Here is a 21,504-nt window from a genome sequence, read left to right as displayed (position 1 = left end):
CAGGTATGCCCCTATCGTCTAGTGGTTCAGGACATCTCTCTTTCAAGGAGGCAGCGGGGATTCGACTTCCCCTGGGGGTAGGGTACTACGAAAGGAAGTTGATCATGGATTATCAATAAGCCCAGAATTTGTTCTTCCTGGGTCGATGCCCGAGCGGTTAATGGGGACGGACTGTAAATTCGTTGGCGATATGTCTACGCTGGTTCAAATCCAGCTCGGCCCACTAATTCGCCGATCCATGATAACCAAATTTGTCCTCCAGAAATGCCCATTATTTAGATATTTAGAATGCCCCATATATTCTAAAATTCTAAAAGTATTCTAAGGATATATGGGAATAAAATATATAGGGATAAAGGGTCCATTTTTTCTACAATACCCCTTGGTTTCTTTCCAATTTCTCACATCTTCTGATCTGTCTAAAGATCTAGATTCCCAATTTGTTGCAAAGGTAGTAAAGAAAAAAAGAGTCCTTTTTCCATTGAAAAATAGATTCTCAATATATTAGTAGGATTACCAGTAATCTGTGTCATTCTTACTCTAGTCCGTATCCATGTGGATATCAGTATATCAGTCGTGTTTCTTTTACAACACGAGAATATTTCTCGTAAATAGAAACGAAACGAATGAAAGCATAAGAATACATATATGCATGCTGTATACCTCACCCTGGGATTGTAGTTCAATCGGTCAGAGCACCGCCCTGTCAAGGCGGAAGCTGCGGGTTCGAGCCCCGTCAGTCCCGACCTCGGATCCGATGAATCCATCAATTCATCTTCCCATTTTCTGTGAGGAGGGGGCCCGGGACAGGATTGAATTTCCTGCGGGGATCCTTAATTTTTTTTTATTTTGTTTTTCGTTTCGAATTTCTCATCGGACAAAGACGGGAATTTCAATTATTTGAACTAGTACCGATTGCTGGGGGAGAGGCATACGTAGTCGTAGGTATCGCCATACTGGGGATTCCAAGAGAGACCCACTGGTTTGACTTTTTCAATTGCTTCTGATCCATGAAATGGAATAGGGTACAGAGTACCCATACGTTTCCAGGGAGTACATATACAAATTGTACTCGTTTATTCTACGATACACAATTAACTAACTTAGTAACATAGTTACTCGGGCAGCAGAGTACTATTAAACCTACTCCCTTTTGTTTTCGTGTTTTCGAGATACGATTTTGTGCAATCTCAATTAGTAAAGTAATTAAAAACAATCTATCTATCTTATTCTTATTCAAATTGCATGCTGAATTTAGCTTTCAGTCCCAATCCAAGGAAAAAGAGGGTCCTTACTTTTAATATAAAGTAAAGGATCAAACAATGATCCGTCCCTTTTGTTTCTTTTCCACAGGGGGAATGAATCATTTTTTTTTTCTTTATTTTCTTTATCTTTATATAATATATATTTTTATTTTAGGGTTTCATCGAAGAAGGAGAAAAATCAATAAAGAAAGAATTTGTCGGAATATTAGATCTTTTTTTTTATATCGAGACCCATCCCATACCCATACCTTTATCACATTTCTCTGCCTTCCAGGAGGATTAGATCATTACGAAAACTTCGCTTCGAGCTTAACTCCTCCCCCTTTCCATTTCACTCCTACTGTTTAGGTCTGTTACCAATGGAAGGCCGGCAACAGAACACAGGTCAGATGATACCTCGTCGGATGATTCTTATAAAGAAGATGATAGATTTTAGAAACTAAAGAATGAAAAAAAAAAAGATGAGAAATTCAATGGGATTCTTGATTAGATCAGGAATCCCATTTTTGATTCGGTATGGATAAAAGATCTTCCTATGTTATACTATTCAATTCTCGACGATGAATCGATTTAATAGATCAGATATTGTTATTCATATTCATAATATAATATTGAATATTGATCCGATTCAGTATCAACCATCAGGATGCACCCATTGAATTTACAGGAGAAATCTTTTTATTTTTATTTTTTTTTTTCTATGGGATTAGATCCCGAGTTATTGCGAAGCAAAAAAAAACGATGAGATTATGGAAGTCAATATTCTCGCATTTATTGCGACTGCGCTGTTCATTTTAGTTCCTACTGCTTTTTTACTTATCATCTACGTAAAAACAGTCAGTCAAAATGATTAGAATTAAACTTGACTTATTAGCTCTTATCAATGATTGACGAAATAAAAGGGATTCCAATTCCAAGTCTTAAATGAAATTAGAGAACTGGAATCAACAGTATAATAGATGGTGTAGTAGAAAGGTTCATATAGTTCTTTCTACCACACTATCTATTATTATATTGTAAAAATATTGTATTGCATGTATAAAGTTGTATTGTATAAATTCAAAAAATGGATGGGTTTGATATAGACTAGATACAATATCTATCCATATAAATGAAGTAATTGATTGGGCCGTTAACAGATACCCCACGGAGTTCTATAGTCACTTCTTCGGATTTGAAAAATAAGTATAAGTAGTAAACACCACCCATTTTTCATGCTTGAGCCATGACATGAGGTGAGTCAATAAAGCATAAATAGGATTCCTAGAAGTATAAAACTTAAGTGAGCACGGATCACCCGACGCAAGATCTTATTATGCGTAGTACCCCTTTGAACAACCACTACGTCTATGGCATCTCCAGTAGAAAGTACGTATCCACGTAATAGTAGCAGTACTTCCTCTTTGAACAGTCAAGAGGGAAAAACAAATAAAAAAATAGGGGTTGGTTGCTCCTCATTGTAATATCCATAATTATGGTAAGAGCGGGTTCATCGAAATCGAATATTATATTTAGGAATAGGAAGAGTTCGGCTGGAAAAATTTCCTATCATGCGCATTCCTTTGAGTTTCGAAATACGAACAACATCAGAATCAAATCATTCAAATATTGATCGAAAGATCATTGTTCATATATTACTGGATTACCCTAGAATTTTTGAAATGGATTATCTTAAAACGCTTCGCGGAACGGTCCATTAAACATAAGCACCATTGATCCAATTTGATTACTCAACTTAATTAGTAGTACCCCTAGAGTCCACTTCTTCCCCATACTACGAGTGAAAGGGAAAACGTAAAGACCACCATTAAAGCAGCCCAAGCGAGACTTACTATATCCATGTAAATTATCTCCCCGATCTCTATGAATATGAAGGAATTATTCCATTATTAATCACTAATAATAGTGGAATCAATGGTGCAGAGTCAAAATGGCATTTTGCTCTAACGCTATTGATGAACCAATCCAATGAATACAAGAGTTCCTATACTCTAATTACAAGGATCTCCGGTCGAATCGGAAAGCAGTAAGCAAAAGCAAGATATACAACTACCCTTGGAGATCTTAAAGGAATGTTACTAATGAAAGATGTAGGAATAGTAAGACCCATTGTTTGTTTTGTTAGCTTTCATAAGCATAAGAAAAAAAAATGGAATATAAATAGAATATATATATATACCATAAAGATGTAAAAGATAACTATCTTAACTATCTATCACATACCTCTATCTACCCCCCAAGTCTTACTGTCTCTGTTTCTTTCTGTGAAACAATCGGGGGACACCCCATTACGTTCTTGGCAGGGTGTTACAAAAAACGGAGAAGTATTTTTCAACTTTTATTAGAAAATTAGATTCTATATTCTATAATATAGATATAGAATAGTTAGTTATTCTATAACTATAATAGTTATAGTTAAGAGTTGATTACCCATCCAATCCAATATTGATTGGATACCTGAGTAAGTACTCAGGGATTCTCGTGAGTCTGGATACAAAATACAAACTATCCTTAGCCCTTTCCGCAACTCCCAATTTGATTCCCCACCAACCTACCCAATTTAATTCAAGACTCAGTCAGTGGGCACCACCCTAGTAAGGTAGGGTAATTAGGAAGTATTGATAGTGCTTCCTATAATCTCCCTCAGATCCTAGAATAGAAGCAAGGATTGGATTTACATTTAGGAACCGAACCCCCTTTCCTTCGGCTACCCCGATTTTAGGTATCTGACTTTCGTAGTTCTGAATCTCACAATTTCAGTTTTACTATCGATTCGATTGATAAATCAAATACAAAGAAATAGCCCGAACCAACCAGTAATCAGTCATAAATCGGTTTTTTTTCATATTGATACCCGATTTTAACCATAACCAAATGATAAAAATTCAAGTCTTTTTTTTTTTATAGAACCTCTGTATTCTTAAAATACAGTATCTACAACCCTAGTCATGCTTCTGTCAGGCAAGAATTTTGTGAGTTCTATTAGCATATGTGAGTTCTATTAGCATAGAAGGATAAGGTATTCCGAAGCTTTTCTTTTGTTGATCAGGCGACACCCGGATTTGAACTGGGGAGAAAGGGATTTGCAGTCCCGCGCCTTACCACTCGGCCATGCCGCCAAAATGATCCAAAATAGACCTAACTCTTTCTTTTTTTTTTTTTTTTGGGGGGGGGGGGTTACTCAACCTTTTTTTGGTTTGAGTTGGATTTTTAAAACGGGTTTCTTTATCCCTTTCCAAAAGGGATCCCTGGGTCCAGGGTTCTCTTGATTGTATAGTGTTTCAAAACATAATATTTTTTTTTATATTGAAACAGAAAAAAGATATTTCTAGGCACAGAGTCCAAAATTCAGAGTAAATTGGAGCCATTAATTATTTCCTGTGAATTCATGAACAGTTCTTGGATTTTGATCTAACGTTTTCTTTCCTTACCTTAATAATTAAATTAATAACATAAGAAAACAAAAAAGTTGATACACGACTAATCAGTATCAATTGTTTTCAATTTCAATTATAACAACATATATGTGTATATGTAAACCCTCGAACATAAATTGTTACACGCATACCTAGTCCTATCCACCTTATCTTATAGGGAATTGTCGTGCTTGAATTTTGCATTGAATATTTTTCTATTGAATAAGTTGAATCTAAATTGGAAATTCGCATATAGCACCCCGAAAAGAGGGGATATGCAGATAACTAGATAGCTATATCTGGATATACTTATACAATGCCCTTTACGCACTTCAATCGTATTCTACTAATTCTACTAACACTAACAAGAGCTCCCTCTTCTCTGTGAATCCTTTTTTGAACAATGGTGGAATCAATGAAATAAGTTAAGTGCTAAAATAAAAACCAACTCGATACTGTTCCGGATTATTCTGTCTTTATCTCATTCATAGAGAATGGATCAAATCATGAATCTATTTCTGGTACCCAATCTTATTTCTGATACCCAATCTTATTTCTGATACCCAATCTTATCGTAATATCATAATAACAGGTAGAAATTGGATCCATTTGTATATTCTATACAAGACTCCATCAGTCTAAGCTAAGGGGCAGAATTTTGTTTCAAGGAATGTTTTATTAATCCATCTCCATTTGGATCCGTCGAAAATTATCTCTCTTTATTCCTCCGTCTATGCCAATTTCATAGGTCTATGGAATTGGATAAAATTTCATGTGATTCAGTAAAAAGAATATACATTCCATCATTGCTCGATCGATCTATATGGTTCGATAAAGACTTAACCAATAATGGGATTTTTTCAATAAATGGGAAACTTAATTAAGATGCTCCGGGATGAAAATGAGGGAATGTCTACAATACCTGGATTTAGTCAGATACAATTTGAAGGATTTTGTAGGTTCATTGATCAGGGCTTGACCGAAGAACTTCATAAGTTTCCAAAAATTGAAGATACAGATCAAGAAATAGAATTTCAATTATTTGTGGAAACATATCAATTGGTGGAACCCTTGATAAAAGAGAGAGATGCTGTGTATGAATCACTCACGTATTCTTCTGAATTATATGTACCCGCAGGATTAATTTGGAAACCCGGTAGAGATATGCAAGAGCAAACCGTATTTATTGGAAATATTCCTCTAATGAATTCCCTGGGAACCTCTATAGTAAATGGAATATACAGGATTGTGATCAATCAAATATTGCAAAGCCCCGGTATTTATTACCGTTCAGAATTGGACCATAACGGAATTGCTGTCTATACCGGCACAATAATATCAGATTGGGGAGGAAGGTCAGAATTAGAGATTGATAGAAAAGCAAGAATATGGGCCCGCGTGAGTAGGAAACAAAAAATATCTATTCTAGTTCTACTATCAGCTATGGGGTCGAATCTAAGAGAAATTCTGGATAATGCTTGCTACCCTGAAATTTTCTTGTCTTTCCTGAATGAAAAGGAAAAAAAAAAGATCGGGTCAAGGGAAAATGCCATTTTGGAGTTTTATCAACAATTTGCGTGTGTAGGTGGGGATCCAGTATTTTCGGAGTCCTTATGTAAGGAATTACAAAAGACATTTTTTCAACAAAGATGTGAATTAGGAAGGATTGGTCGACGAAACATGAACCGGAGACTGAATCTTGATATACCTCAGAACAATACATTTTTGTTACCACGAGATATATTGGCTGCTGCGGATCATTTGATCGGAATGAAATTTGGAATGGGCACACTTGACGATATGAATCACTTGAAAAATAAACGTATTCGTTCTGTAGCAGATCTGTTACAGGATCAATTGGGTTTGGCTCTGGTTCGTTTAGAAAATGTGGTTCGAGGAACTATATGTGGAGCAATCAGGTATAAATTAATACCGACTCCTCAGAATTTGGTAACTTCAACTCCATTAACAACTACTTATGAATCCTTTTTTGGATTACACCCTTTATCTCAAGTTTTGGATCGAACGAATCCATTGACACAAATAGTTCATGGGCGAAAATTGAGTTATTTGGGTCCTGGAGGATTAACTGGTCGAACTGCTAGTTTTCGGATACGGGATATCCACCCTAGTCATTATGGACGTATTTGTCCAATTGACACGTCCGAAGGGATCAATGTTGGACTTATTGGGTCCTTAGCTATTCATGCGAGGATTGGTTATTGGGGGTCTATAGAGAGTCCATTTTATGAGATATCTGAGAGATCTAAAGAGGTACTGGTGGTTTATTTAGCACCAAGTATAGATGAATACTATATGGTAGCGACAGGAAATTCTTTGGCCTTGAACCAGGATATTCAAGAAGAACAGGTTGTTCCAGTTCGATACCGTCAAGAATTCCTGACTATTGCATGGGAACAGATTCATCTTCGAAGCATTTTTCCCTTCCAATATTTTTCTATTGGAGCTTCCCTCATTCCTTTTATTGAGCATAATGATGCGAATCGGGCTTTAATGAGTTCTAATATGCAGCGCCAAGCAGTTCCGCTTTCTCGGTCCGAGAAGTGTATTGTTGGAACTGGGTTGGAACGCCAAGCGGCTCTAGATTCGGGGGTTTCTGCTATAGCCGAATGCGAGGGAAAGATTATTTATACCGATACTGACAAGATCATTTTATCAGGTAATGGAGACACTATAAGCATTCCATTAGTTATGTATCAACGTTCCAACAAAAACACTTGTATGCATCAAAAACCTCAGGCTACGCGGGGTAAATGCATTAAAAAGGGACAAATTTTAGCGGGTGGTGCGGCTACTGTTGGCGGTGAACTCGCTTTGGGAAAAAATGTATTAGTAGCTTATATGCCATGGGAAGGCTACAATTTTGAAGACGCGGTACTCATTAGTGAGCGTTTGGTATATGCCGATATTTATACTTCTTTTCACATCCGGAAATATGAAATTCAGACTCATGTGACAAGCCAAGGTCCTGAAAGAATCACTAGGGAAATACCCCATTTGGAAGCTCATTTACTCCGCAATTTAGACAGAAACGGAATTGTGATGCTGGGATCTTGGGTAGAAACAGGTGATATTTTAGTAGGTAAATTAACGCCTCAGGCGGCGAAAGAATCATCGTATGCTCCAGAAGATAGATTATTACGAGCCATACTTGGCATTCAGGTATCCACTGCAAAGGAAACTTGTCTAAAATTACCTATAGGGGGAAGGGGCCGGGTTATTGATGTGAGATGGATCCAGAAAAAAAAAAAGTCCAGTTATAATCCAGAAATTATTCGTGTATATATTTCACAGAAACGTGAAATCAAAGTAGGTGATAAAGTAGCTGGAAGGCATGGGAATAAAGGTATCATTTCGAAAATTTTGCCTAGACAAGATATGCCTTATTTGCAAGATGGAACACCAGTGGATATGGTCTTCAACCCATTAGGAGTACCTTCGCGAATGAATGTGGGACAGATATTTGAATGCTCTCTCGGGTTAGCGGGGAACTTGCTGGACAGACATTATAGAATAGCACCCTTTGATGAAAGATATGAGCAAGAAGCTTCGAGAAAATTAGTGTTTTCTGAATTATATGAAGCCAGAAAGCAAACAGCAAATCCATGGGTCTTTGAACCCGAGTATCCAGGAAAAAGCAGAATATTTGATGGAAGAACAGGAGATCCTTTTGAACAACCTGTTATAATAGGAAAACCCTATATCCTGAAATTAATTCATCAAGTTGATGATAAAATCCATGGGCGCTCCAGTGGACATTATGCACTTGTTACACAACAACCCCTTAGAGGGAGGGCCAAGCAAGGGGGACAACGAGTAGGAGAAATGGAAGTTTGGGCTCTAGAGGGATTTGGTGTTGCGCATATTTTACAAGAGATGCTTACTTATAAATCCGATCATATTAGAGCTCGCCAGGAAGTACTTGGTACTATGATTATTGGAGGAACAATACCTAACCCGGAGGATGCTCCCGAATCTTTTCGATTACTCGTTCGAGAACTACGGTCTTTGGCTCTGGAACTGAATCATTTCCTTGTATCTGAGAAGAACTTCCAGATTCATAGGAAGGAAGCTTGATCGGAATGAATCCGAATTTTTCTTCTATGATCGATCGGTATAAACATCAACAACTTCGAATTGGATCGGTTTCTCCCCAACAAATAAGTACGTGGGCCACCAAAATCCTACCTAATGGAGAAATAGTTGGAGAGGTGACAAAACCCTATACTTTTCATTACAAAACCAATAAACCGGAAAAAGATGGATTGTTTTGTGAAAGAATCTTTGGACCTATTAAAAGTGGAATTTGTGCTTGTGGAAATTATCGAGTGATCGGAGATGAAAAAGAAGACCCAAAATTTTGTGAACAATGCGGAGTCGAATTTGTTGATTCTCAGGTACGAAGATATCAAATGGGATACATCAAACTGGCATGCCCAGTGACTCATGTGTGGTATTTGAAACGTCTTCCCAGTTATATCGCGAATTTTTTAGATAAACCCCTTAAGGAATTAGAAGGCCTAGTATACTGCGATGTGTGATTTGATCGAAATCTTGATTTTACAGATTCGGAATGAGAAACTGTCACCCCATTCAATCCGATTGGGATGCCCCCGACTCTGACATGTCTCTTTGGAGGAGGAACATGAAGCTCAGAATTATGGGTGTATTAAATACTTCCAAATAGAAAAGGGAATTGATCCATGGTCGATTCCATAATAGATAAATCGGAATTGCTAGTTATACCTCGTGAAAAAAAAAACTTCTTTCGTGGAATTAGCCATTCCATTTGTTTTCGAAAGAGATTCCATTCAAGTAAACAAATATGGCATGGTTACAGGAGTTTATCCATCGCATATATGCTTCAAAGGATATCATAGCATAACCATCGAGGTGAAGTAGGGACCTAAAAGATCGAATGAAACGATGCATAGACAAGTAAATCCCTTATGAGATGAGTGAGTTCGAAGATATTCGAATTTTTATTTGAATTATTAAAATAAAAGGAATTTCTCATTCGAAGGGAAGTAGACTACTCAAAAATTTCTCATTTCCTTTCTGTCGTAATTGAATTGAATAACTAATTCATAAAGTAAAAGTAAGAATGAATAATGAGATATTGGTTGGTCCTCGCTGTGAACTTGAGTAAGGAGTAAATCTTTATGGGGCTTTCTAGAACAAAATGGGAATTGGAAAAAAAGAACCCCTTTCTTTATTTGATGTAACTACTTGAGCCGGATGAGAGGAAACCTTCACGTCCGATTTTTAAGGGGGGAATTCATAGGAACCTATCCCAATTTTTCTTTTGCTAGGCCCGTTGCTAAAAAACCCACTTTCTTACGATTACGAGGTTCATTCGAATATGAAATCCAATCCTGGAAATACAGCATCCCACTTTTTTTTACTACCCAAGGCTTCGATACATTTCGAAATCGAGAAATCTCTACTGGAGCGAGTGCTATCAGAGAACAATTAGCCGATCTGGATTTGCGAATTATTACAGATCATTCATTGGCAGAATGGAAGGAATTAGGGGAAGAGGGTTCCACCGGGAATGAATGGGAAGATAGAAAAATTGGAAGAAGAAAGGATTTTTTGGTTAGACGCATAGAATTAGCTAAGCATTTTATCCGAACAAACGTGGAACCAGAGTGGATGGTTTTGTGCTTATTACCAGTTCTTCCTCCCGAGTTGAGACCCATTATTCAGATAGATGGGGGTAAACTAATGAGCTCGGATATTAATGAACTCTATCGAAGAGTTATCTATCGGAACAATACTCTTACTGATCCATTAACAACAAGTAGATCCACACCAGGGGAATTAGTAATGTGTCAGGAGAAATTGGTACAAGAAGCCGTGGATACACTTCTTGATAATGGGATCCGCGGACAACCAATGAGGGACGGTCATAATAAAGTTTACAAATCGTTTTCAGATGTAATTGAAGGCAAAGAGGGGAGATTTCGCGAGACTTTACTTGGTAAACGAGTCGATTATTCGGGTCGTTCCGTCATTGTTGTGGGCCCTTCGCTTTCATTACATCGGTGTGGATTGCCTCGAGAAATAGCAATAGAGCTTTTCCAGACATTTTTAATTCGTGGTTTAATCAGACAACATCTTGCTTCCAACATAGGGATTGCTAAAAGTAAAATTAGGGAAAAAGAACCAATTGTATGGGAAATACTTCAAGAAGTTATGCAGGGGCATCCCGTATTGCTGAATAGAGCACCCACCCTGCATAGATTAGGCATACAGGCGTTCCAGCCTATTTTAGTGGAAGGACGTGCTATTTGTTTACATCCATTAGTTCGTAAGGGATTCAATGCAGACTTTGATGGGGATCAAATGGCTGTTCATGTACCTTTATCTTTGGAAGCTCAAGCGGAGGCTCATTTACTTATGTTTTCTCATATGAATCTCTTGTCTCCAGCTATTGGGGATCCCATTTCCATACCAACGCAAGATATGCTTATGGGACTCTATATATTAACAATCGGGAATCGTCGAGGTATTTGTGCAAATAGGTATAATCCATGGAATCGCGGACACTATAAAAATAAAATAGTTGGCGATAATAACTATAAGTATACGAAAGGGAAAGAACCTTATTTTTGTAGTTCCTATGATGCACTTGGAGCTTATCGTCAGAAACGAATCAATTTAGATAGCCCTTTGTGGCTCCGGTGGCGACTAGATCAACGTGTCATTGCCTCAAGAGAACTTCCTAGAGAAGTTCAATATGAATCCTCGGGAACCTATCATGAGATTTATGGACACTATTTAATAGTGAAAAGTGTCAAAAAAGAAATCCTTTGTATATACATTCGAACCACAGTTGGTCATATTTCTTTTTATAGAGAAATAGAAGAAGCCATACAAGGGTTTTGCCGGGCCTACTCATACGGTGCCTAAGCTAAGTAATTATGTGATATCCGGGCGAGCCTCCCTGGTTCAACCGGTATCCTAATTCCTTAATTTCTACGTGAATCAAGATCGAGGAAAGGAAGTCTTCGAATCACTGACTCAACCCCATTGGCGAATCCCACTCAGCGGAATACGGAGGTACTTATGGCGGAACGGCCCGATCTGGTCTTTCACAATAAAGTGATAGATGGAACTGTCATGAAACGACTTATTAGCAGATTAATAGATCACTTCGGGATGGCATATACATCACATATACTGGATCAAGTAAAGACTCTGGGTTTCCGGCAAGCCACCGCTACATCCATTTCATTAGGAATTGATGATCTTTTAACAATACCTTCTAAAGGATGGCTAGTCCAAGATGCTGAACAACAAAGTTTTATTTTAGAAAAGCACCATCATTATGGGAATGTACACGCGGTAGAAAAATTACGTCAATCCATTGAGATATGGTATGCTACAAGTGAATATTTGAGACAGGAAATGCATCTTAATTTTAGGATGACTGATCCTTCTAATCCAGTCCATATAATGTCCTTTTCGGGAGCTAGAGGAAATGCATCTCAGGTACACCAATTAGTAGGTATGAGGGGATTAATGTCGGATCCCCAAGGACAAATGATTGATTTACCCATTCAAAGCAATTTACGCGAAGGACTTTCTTTAACGGAATATATCATTTCCTGCTATGGGGCCCGCAAAGGAGTTGTGGATACTGCTGTACGAACATCAGATGCTGGATACCTCACGCGTAGACTTGTTGAAGTAGTTCAACACATTGTTGTACGTAGAACGGATTGTGGCACTATCCGAGGTATTTCCGTGAGTCCCCGAAATGGGATGACGGAAAAAATTATGATCCAAACATTAATTGGTCGTGTATTAGCAGACGATATATATATGGGTCTACGGTGTATCGCCGCTCGAAATCAAGATATCGGGATTGGACTTGTCAATCGCTTCATAACTTTTCAGGCACAACCAATATATATTCGAACTCCCTTCACTTGCCGTAGTACATCTTGGATCTGTCGATTATGTTATGGTCGAAGTCCCACTCATGGTGACCTGGTTGAATTAGGGGAAGCAGTGGGTATCATTGCGGGTCAATCAATTGGTGAACCCGGGACTCAACTAACATTAAGAACTTTTCATACTGGTGGAGTATTCACAGGTGGTACTGCAGAACAGGTACGAGCTCCTTTTAATGGAAAAATTAAATTAAATGAGGATTTGGTTCATCCAACACGTACACGTCATGGGCATCCTGCTTTTCTATGTTATATAGACCTGTATGTCACTATTGAGAGTCAAGGCATTATTCATAGTGTGAATATTCCACCAAAAAGTTTTCTTTTAGTTCAAAATGGTCAATATGTGGAATCAGAACAAGTGATCGCCGAGATTCGCGCTGGAACATCCACTTTGAATTTTAAAGAAAGAGTTCGAAAACATATTTATTCTGATTCAGAGGGAGAAATCCACTGGAGTACCGACGTGTACCATGCACCTGAATATACATATGGTAATGTTCATCTCTTACCAAAAACAAGCCATTTATGGATATTATCGGGGGATCCGTGCAGATCTAATATAGTGCCTTTTTCCCCCCACAGGGATCAAGATCAAATGAATGTTCATTCTCTTCCTGTCGAACAGAGATATATTTCTGGCCTCTCAGTGACTAATGATCGAGTGAGACACAAATTGTTTAGTTCGGGTCCTTTCGGTAAAAAAGTAGATAGGGGTTTTGATTATTCAAGACCAGATCGAATCATATCCAATGGTCATTGGAATTTCATATACCCTGCCATTCTCTACGAGAATTCTGATTTATTGGGGAAGAGGCGAAGAAATAGATTCATACTCCCATTCCAATATGATCAAGAACGAGAGAAAGAACTAATGTCCTGTTCTGGTATCTCGATTGAAATACTCATAACTGGTATTTTACGTAAAAATAGTATTCTTGCTTATTTCGACGATCCCCAATACAGAAGAAGCAATTCAGGAATTACTAAATATGGTACCATAGAGGTGGATTTCATCCTAAAAAAAGAAGATTTGATTGAATATCGAGGAGCAAAAGAATTTAGGCCGAAATACCAAATGAAAGTAGATCGCTTTTTTTTCATTCCCGAAGAAGTGCATATTTTACCCGGATCTTCGTCCATAATGGTACGGAACAATAGTCTCATTGGAGTAGGTACACGAATAGCTTTAAATACAAGAAGCCGAGTAGGTGGATTGGTCCGAGTGGAGAGGAAAAAGAAAAAGATTGAACTGAAAATATTTTCAGGAGATATCCATTTTCCCGGAGAAACAGATAAAATCTCTCGGCATAGCGGCATCTTGGTACCACCAGAAACGGGAGAGAAAAAAATTCTAAGGACTCAAAAAAATTGAAAAATTGGATCTATGTCCAACGGATTACACCCATCAAGAAAAAGTATTTTGTTTCGGTTCGGCCTGTAGTCACATATGAAATAGCCGATGGCATAAATTTAGCAACGCTTTTCCCCCAGGATCCGTTGCAGGAAAGAGATAATGTGCAACTCCGAGTTGTCAATTATATCCTTTATGGAAACGGCAAACCCATTCGAGGAATCTCTCACACAAATATTCAATTAGTTCGAACTTGTTTAGTATTGAATTGGGACCAAGGACGAAATGGTTCTATAGAAGAAGTCCATGCTTCCCTTGTTGAAGTAAGGACAAATGATCTGATTCGAAATTTCATAAGAATTGACTTAGTTAAGTCCCCTATTTCGTATACCGAAAAAAGGAATGATAGGGGAGGTTCGGGATTGAATCTCGATAATGGATCAGATCGCACCAATATTAATCCTTTTTACCCCAAGGCGAAGATTCAATCACTTACCCAACATCAAGGGACTATTCATATGTTGCTGAATAAAAATAAGCAATGCCAATCTTTTCTAATTTTGTCATCATCTAATTGTTCTCGAATTGGTCCATTCAATGGTTCCAAATCTCTCAGTGTGAGAAAAAAATCAATTAAAGAAGATTCCACGATTGCTATTAGCAATTTGTTAGGTCCCCTGGGTACTGTATCTAAAATTGCGAATTTTTATTCATCTTACTGCTTAATAACTTATAATCAGATCTTCTTAAATAAATATTTGCGACTTGAGAATTTAAAACAGCCTTTCAGAGCTATTCAATATTATTTAATAGATGAAAATGGGGGAATTTACAATCGCGATCCATGTAGTAACATCATTTTGAATCCATTCGATTTAAATTGGTGCTTTCTCCATCACAATTATTGTGAGAAGACATCCACAACAATTAGCCTTGGGCAGTTTATTTGTGAAAATGTATGTATATCAAAATATGGACCGCGCATAAAATCTGGTCAAGTTATAATTGTTCATGTTGACTCCTTAGTAATAAGATCGGCTAAGCCTCATTTGGCCACTCCGGGAGCAACCGTTCATGGCCATTATGGAGAAATTCTTTATGAAGGAGATACATTAGTTACATTTATATATGAAAAATCGAGATCGGGTGATATAACGCAGGGTCTTCCAAAAGTGGAACAGGTGTTAGAAGTGCGTTCAATTCATTCAATATCGATGAACTTGGAGAAGAGGGTTGAAGGTTGGAACGCACATATAACAAAAATTCTTGGAAATCCTTGGGGATTTTTAATTGGAGCTGAGCTAACCATAGCGCAAAGTCGTATTTCTTTGGTTAATAAGATCCAAAAGGTTTATCGATCCCAGGGGGTGCAGATCCATAATAGGCATATAGAGATTATTGTACGTCAAATAACATCAAAAGTGTTAGTTTCAGAAGATGGAATGTCTAATGTTTTTTCACCCGGAGAACTAATCGGATTGTTGCGAGCGGAACGCACAGGGCGCGCTTTAGAAGAAGCAATCTGTTACCGAGCCATTTTATTGGGAATAACGAAGGCATCTCTGAATACTCAAAGTTTCATATCTGAAGCGAGTTTTCAAGAAACCGCCCGAGTTTTGGCAAAAGCCGCTCTACGAGGTCGTATTGATTGGTTGAAAGGCCTGAAAGAGAATGTTGTTCTGGGGGGTATGATACCTGTTGGTACCGCATTTAAAGGATTAGTGCATCGTTCTAGGCAACACAACAACATTCCTTTGGAAATAAAAAAGAAGAATCTATTCGAGGGGAAAATAAGAGATATTTTTTTCCACCACAGAGAATTATTGGGTTTTTGCATACAAAAGACTTTCCATGATACAGCAGAACAATCATTTACAGGATTTAATGATTCCTAATAAGAGCATATTCATTCTTTTCTTTTAACTTTGAACTATATATCTATATATATATGGTATGTATGGTCCAGTCATTTGATTTGTTAATGTTAATAAAGATAATAACGAATAGAAAGTAATTAATGACTTGGACCGTGTATCAACGGCCAATCCCTGGCAGAAGGTTCCGTCGGAACAATTATTTATTTCAAGGTACCTTGTTTCTTAACAAAAAAAAAGGGAAAGTGTGGGGTGAAATGACAAGAAGATACTGGAACATCAATTTAGAAGAGATGATGGAAGCGGGAGTGCATTTTGGTCATGGTACTAGGAAATGGAATCCTAGAATGTCACCTTACATCTCCGCAAAGCGTAAAGGTATTCATATTACAAATCTTACTAGAACGGCTCGTTTTTTGTCAGCAGCTTGTGATTTAGTTTTTGATGCAGCAAGTAGGGGAAAGCACTTTTTAATAGTTGGTACCAAAAGTCAAGCTGCGGATTCAGTAGCAGCAGCTGCAATAAGGGTTCGGTGTCATTATGTTAATAAAAAATGGCTCGGGGGTATGTTAACAAATTGGTCTACTACAGAAACGAGACTTCATAAATTCAGGGACTTGAGAGCGGAGGCGGGGAAACTCAAACGTCTCCCGAAAAGAGACGCAGCAATGTTGAAGAGACAATTATCTCACTTGCAAACATATCTGGGTGGGATCAAATATATGACGGAGTTACCCGAGATTGTAATCATCGTTGATCAGCAAGAAGAATATACGGCTCTTCGAGAATGTCTCACTTTGGGTATTCCGACGATTTGTTTAATCGATACAAATTGTGACCCGGATCTCGCAGATATTTCGATTCCAGCCAACGATGACGCTATAGCTTCAATCCGATTGATTCTTAACAAATTAGTATCCGCAATTTGTGAGGGTCGTTCTAGCTATATAAGAAATCATTGATTAATAATAAGATTAAGATAAGTCAATAACTTTTTGAACTCTATAGATTGATTGAATCGGTTACCATTCCTGAATCTCAAAAAAGAGATAAAAATGGATGGGGATATTCTGTGATTCCTTGGCACCTGAAATATGCGATTAAAGTCAAAGTGGGCGAGTCGAGAAAGAGATGGTTGAATCAAAATAATTAAAATTCCTTTTTTAGTTCTATTTCTGTCAGAGGGTAATATGAATTTTATACTATGTTCCATAAGCACACTAAGGGATATATACGATATATCTGGTGTGGAAGTGGGCCAACATTTATATTGGCAAATAGGGGGTTTCCAAGTCCACGCCCAAGTACTTATTACTTCTTGGGTCGTAATTGCTATCTTATTAGGTTCAGCCGCTATAGCTGTTCGGAATCCACAAACCGTTCCAACCGACGGTCAGAATTTTTTCGAATATGTCCTTGAATTCATTCGAGACCTGAGCAAAACTCAGATTGGAGAAGATTATGGCCCCTGGGTTCCTTTTATTGGAACTATGTTTCTATTTATTTTTGTTTCTAACTGGTCGGGTGCTCTTTTACCTTGGAAAATCATACAGTTACCTCATGGAGAGTTAGCAGCACCTACGAATGATATAAATACTACTGTTGCTTTAGCTTTACCCACATCAGTGGCATATTTCTATGCAGGTCTTACCAAAAAAGGGTTGGGTTATTTCGGTAAATACATTCAACCAACTCCAATACTTTTACCAATTAACATCCTAGAAGATTTCACAAAACCTTTATCACTTAGTTTTCGACTTTTCGGGAATATATTGGCTGATGAATTAGTAGTTGTTGTTCTTGTTTCTTTAGTACCTTCAGTAGTTCCTATACCTGTCATGTTCCTTGGATTATTCACAAGCGGGATTCAAGCTCTTATTTTTGCAACCTTAGCCGCGGCTTATATAGGTGAATCCATGGAGGGTCATCATTGACTAGCTTTCGAAAAAAAAAAGCTTATCCCAACTCTCGAGTGTCTCAAGATAATCTACTGGGGGAACACAATATATCCAAACGAGACATGTATGGTCTAGAGTAGGAACAAAAAAGATGTACGATATTTGGGAATTGTAAAAAAAAAAAGGAAAGAGATCTAAAAGATCTTTTTCCTAAGATTGACTTTATGGTCCATTTATGTTATGTCTCTCTAATCAATATTCTATGATATGATCATATTTGTTCAGTCAATTACTCTATTTTTTTTTTCATAATTTGACTAAGAATTGTTATCTTATCTGTCTCCGACATGCGCCTAAAACAAAAAGAGTATGTTCTATAGAAAGAATAATTCCATTCTTATTTGATTTGATTCAATTTGATTCAACGATTGATCAAAGTTGTCATTAATTGCAATCAAATCTTTATACGTAATGATTCGGGCTGACGATCCCATCCATTTATATTCATGCAGGGGTCGCGATAATGATAAGTAAAAGGAAGAGAAGAGTTTACAAGCAAATAAGATTCATAAAAAAGTCGATTAGGGGGTCGTGCTGAGCTAGGTATGGATATATATGTGTAGTGTAATGGCTATAAGCCAATTCCTGTGTATGTTTCGAAGCATGATTCTATTCTTCGACTAGAATCCGATTCAACAGCATAAAGAATGGTTTACGTTATGCAAGAAACACATGTATATGTGATATTAGATATTCATTAATTATCCATATATGGACTATACATACAAATAAAATAATAGAAATATATATTCTATTCTATTTTTTATTTATTATATTATTATTATTTTTTATTTTATATTATAATATTATTTTATATTTTGTATATAATATATTATTATTATTTATATTATATATATATTATATATAATATATATATATTTATTCTTTCCTACTACTGAATTTGAATTCAATAGGAGTTCTTCCGTTTTATTTTATCTGTGACTGGGGATTGAATGAATAAACAATAAACAGATGAAGTCAAGCATATAGAGGAGAACAGAACGTGCCAAGAATAAAAAGAGTGGCTTAGACCAAAGAAATGGAATAACTAGAACCTTTTGGATTTACAAAGACTACACGGTAGAAATTATAAAGGAGATATTGAAGTCGTTCTGCTGATTCAGGGATATCATTACCTCAATTCACTTTTGAGTTCTTAGTTACTTCGGGCGGATGGGTCTTAATGATGAAATAATAAGTAATAATTCATTGGTTGATTGTATCATTAACCATTTCTTTATTTTGGTGTGAGGAGCTTACCATGAATCCACTGATTTCTGCCGCTTCTGTTATTGCTGCTGGGTTGGCCGTAGGGCTTGCTTCTATTGGACCTGGGGTTGGCCAAGGTACTGCTGCGGGCCAAGCCGTAGAAGGTATCGCGAGACAACCAGAAGCAGAGGGTAAAATACGAGGTACTTTATTGCTTAGTCTGGCTTTCATGGAAGCTTTAACAATTTATGGGCTAGTCGTGGCATTAGCGCTTTTATTTGCGAATCCTTTTGTTTAATCCCATAAATATGAAAAATACGTCCTAATTTTCTTATTTTATTTTTTTGCTGTGTACCCGTCTCTTGCTTCTTAGAATTAGATCAACACTTCACCCCTATCATCTAATCACTTGTTGGTCTAATCACTTGTTCGTTGAAACAATACCCCGGGGAAGGACTAATTTGAGGATGAGGAATTAGCGAATCCACTCGCTTTCTTCCTTCCCGCCTTTAATGGAAGGGGAACCCCCCCCCCTTTTTTTTTTATTAGTTTGACTTTTATTTTATTAGATTAGGATGGAGCAAACATGAGGCCTGGGGTCTAGGGCTAATAAGTGTCTTATTGAGAACTTCTATAATCCATAATATAAATATAATAAATAATAAAAAAAAATTAGAATAGATTCAATTTCTTTATTTTTATTTTAAATAAGGAAATTAAGAAAAAAAAAAAGAGATCAATCAAACAAAACAGAGGGGATCAGGTGATACAAAAAGAACTCTGTTCGATTTTCTTAGTCCTATCTACAAGAGGAGATCATATGAAAAATGTAACCGATTCTTTCGTTTACTTGGGTCATTGGCCATCCGCCGGGAGTTTAGGGTTTAATACCAATATTTTAGCAACAAATCCAATAAATCTAAGTGTAGTGCTTGGTGTATTGATCTTTTTTGGAAAGGGAGTGTGTGCGAGTTGTTTATTTCAAGAATAGGCTGGATCCAACCAGCTGCATTTTTTTTTTTTTTTTTATTTAATTAAATAAGAAAGAAAGGTGCACGATCTCGACGAATTACTTCTGAATAAATTAAGAAATCATATGTAAGAACCATAGCATTTCGTGATTCATTGGTAAACCTTTGATTCTCTATTAGCCAATAATGAATGTGGGCCCATTAACATGGTTAAAGGTAAACCCTTTGAAGTCGAGGCACAAGAAGGTACTCTTTCTACCACTATGCTAGTAGGAGATAAGGAGATAGTTTAAAAATTTATATTAATATAATAGTTGGCAATTTATCTGATATAGAACACTCATATCGATAAAAAAATTTGAACCGTTTACTGGAAAACGGGTTTCTCGCACTTTTTATCCAATACCGAATTGACGACCTATGTATAAAATATAAAAGAAGATCAATTTTTTGGATTTGACGAAAAAAAAAAAAATAAAAAATTAATAAAAAATTTAAAATAACTAAAAAAGAAACAACTTTGCTGGCAATTACAGATTTTTTGTCTGGTCGAGTCGGAAGAGCCCTCCTAATATTCTGGTTTTGTATTAGTTTCGATGTCTTGGAATGGAATACGAACAGAGCAGAGAGGGTAAGCTCATCAATTAAAAGATATGGGGGTGCCCCCTAAATAACTGAGCGTGAGAGCCAAATGAATCGAAAGATTCATGTTTGGTTCGGGAAGAGATCATGGAAGTTTAGTTGTGAAATAAATGAGAAGGTAATCTACTTTCATTAAGTGATTTATTAGATAATCGAAAACAGAGGATCTTGAGTGCTATTCGAAATTCAGAAGAACTACGTGGAGGAGCCATTGAGCAGCTCGAAAAAGCCCGAGCTCGCTTACGTAAAGTAGAAACGGAGGCGGATGAGTTTCGGGTGAATGGATACTCTGAGATAGAACGAGAAAAATCGAATTTGATTAATGCCACATATGAGACTTTGGAACGATTAGAAAGTTACAAAAATGAAACCATTCATTTTGAACAACAAAGAGCAATTAATCAGGTCCGACAACGCGTTTTTGAGCAAGCCTTACAAGGAGCTCTAGGAACTTTGAATAGTTGTTTGAACAGCGAGTTACATCTACGAACTATCAGTGCTAATATTGGCATGCTCGGAGCCATGAAAGAAATAACAGATTAGACCTTCTACCACGAGGCATTATTTTTTTTTTTCTCCCTTTGCTTCCGAAAAAGAATTAAGAGGCACTAATGGTAACCCTTCGAGCTGACGAAATTAGTAATATTATCCGCGAGCGTATTGAACAATATAGTATAGAAGTAAAAATTTTGAATACCGGCACCGTACTTCAAGTGGGCGACGGCATTGCTCGTATTCATGGTCTTGATGAAGTAATGGCAGGAGAATTAGTAGAGTTTGAAGAGGGTACAATAGGCATTGCTCTGAATTTAGAATCAAATAATGTTGGTGTT

General features: G+C 37.1%; 2 non-coding genes across 2 annotated transcripts; one reads left to right on the top strand and one right to left on the bottom strand.

The window, feature by feature from the left end:
• The first annotated feature begins 671 nt into the window (after positions 1 to 671).
• Positions 672 to 745, top strand: TRNAD-GUC (transfer RNA aspartic acid (anticodon GUC)). Its single transcript has one exon. It is a non-coding gene; the product is annotated as a tRNA-Asp (tRNA).
• Positions 746 to 4,312: 3,567 nt separating this feature from the next.
• Positions 4,313 to 4,384, bottom strand: TRNAC-GCA (transfer RNA cysteine (anticodon GCA)). The gene has a single exon. It is a non-coding gene; the product is annotated as a tRNA-Cys (tRNA).
• Positions 4,385 to 21,504: the final 17,120 nt, after the last annotated feature.

This window comes from Aristolochia californica, unplaced genomic scaffold (assembly GCF_029961685.1).
Source record: "Aristolochia californica isolate CCGP_79_NKW_82.1479 unplaced genomic scaffold, dmAriCali1.0.hap1 SCAF_176, whole genome shotgun sequence".
Taxonomy (NCBI): Eukaryota; Viridiplantae; Streptophyta; class Magnoliopsida; order Piperales; family Aristolochiaceae; genus Aristolochia; species Aristolochia californica.
The sequence above is the reverse complement of the archived record's forward strand: the minus strand, read 5'-3'. Positions and strand labels throughout refer to the sequence as shown.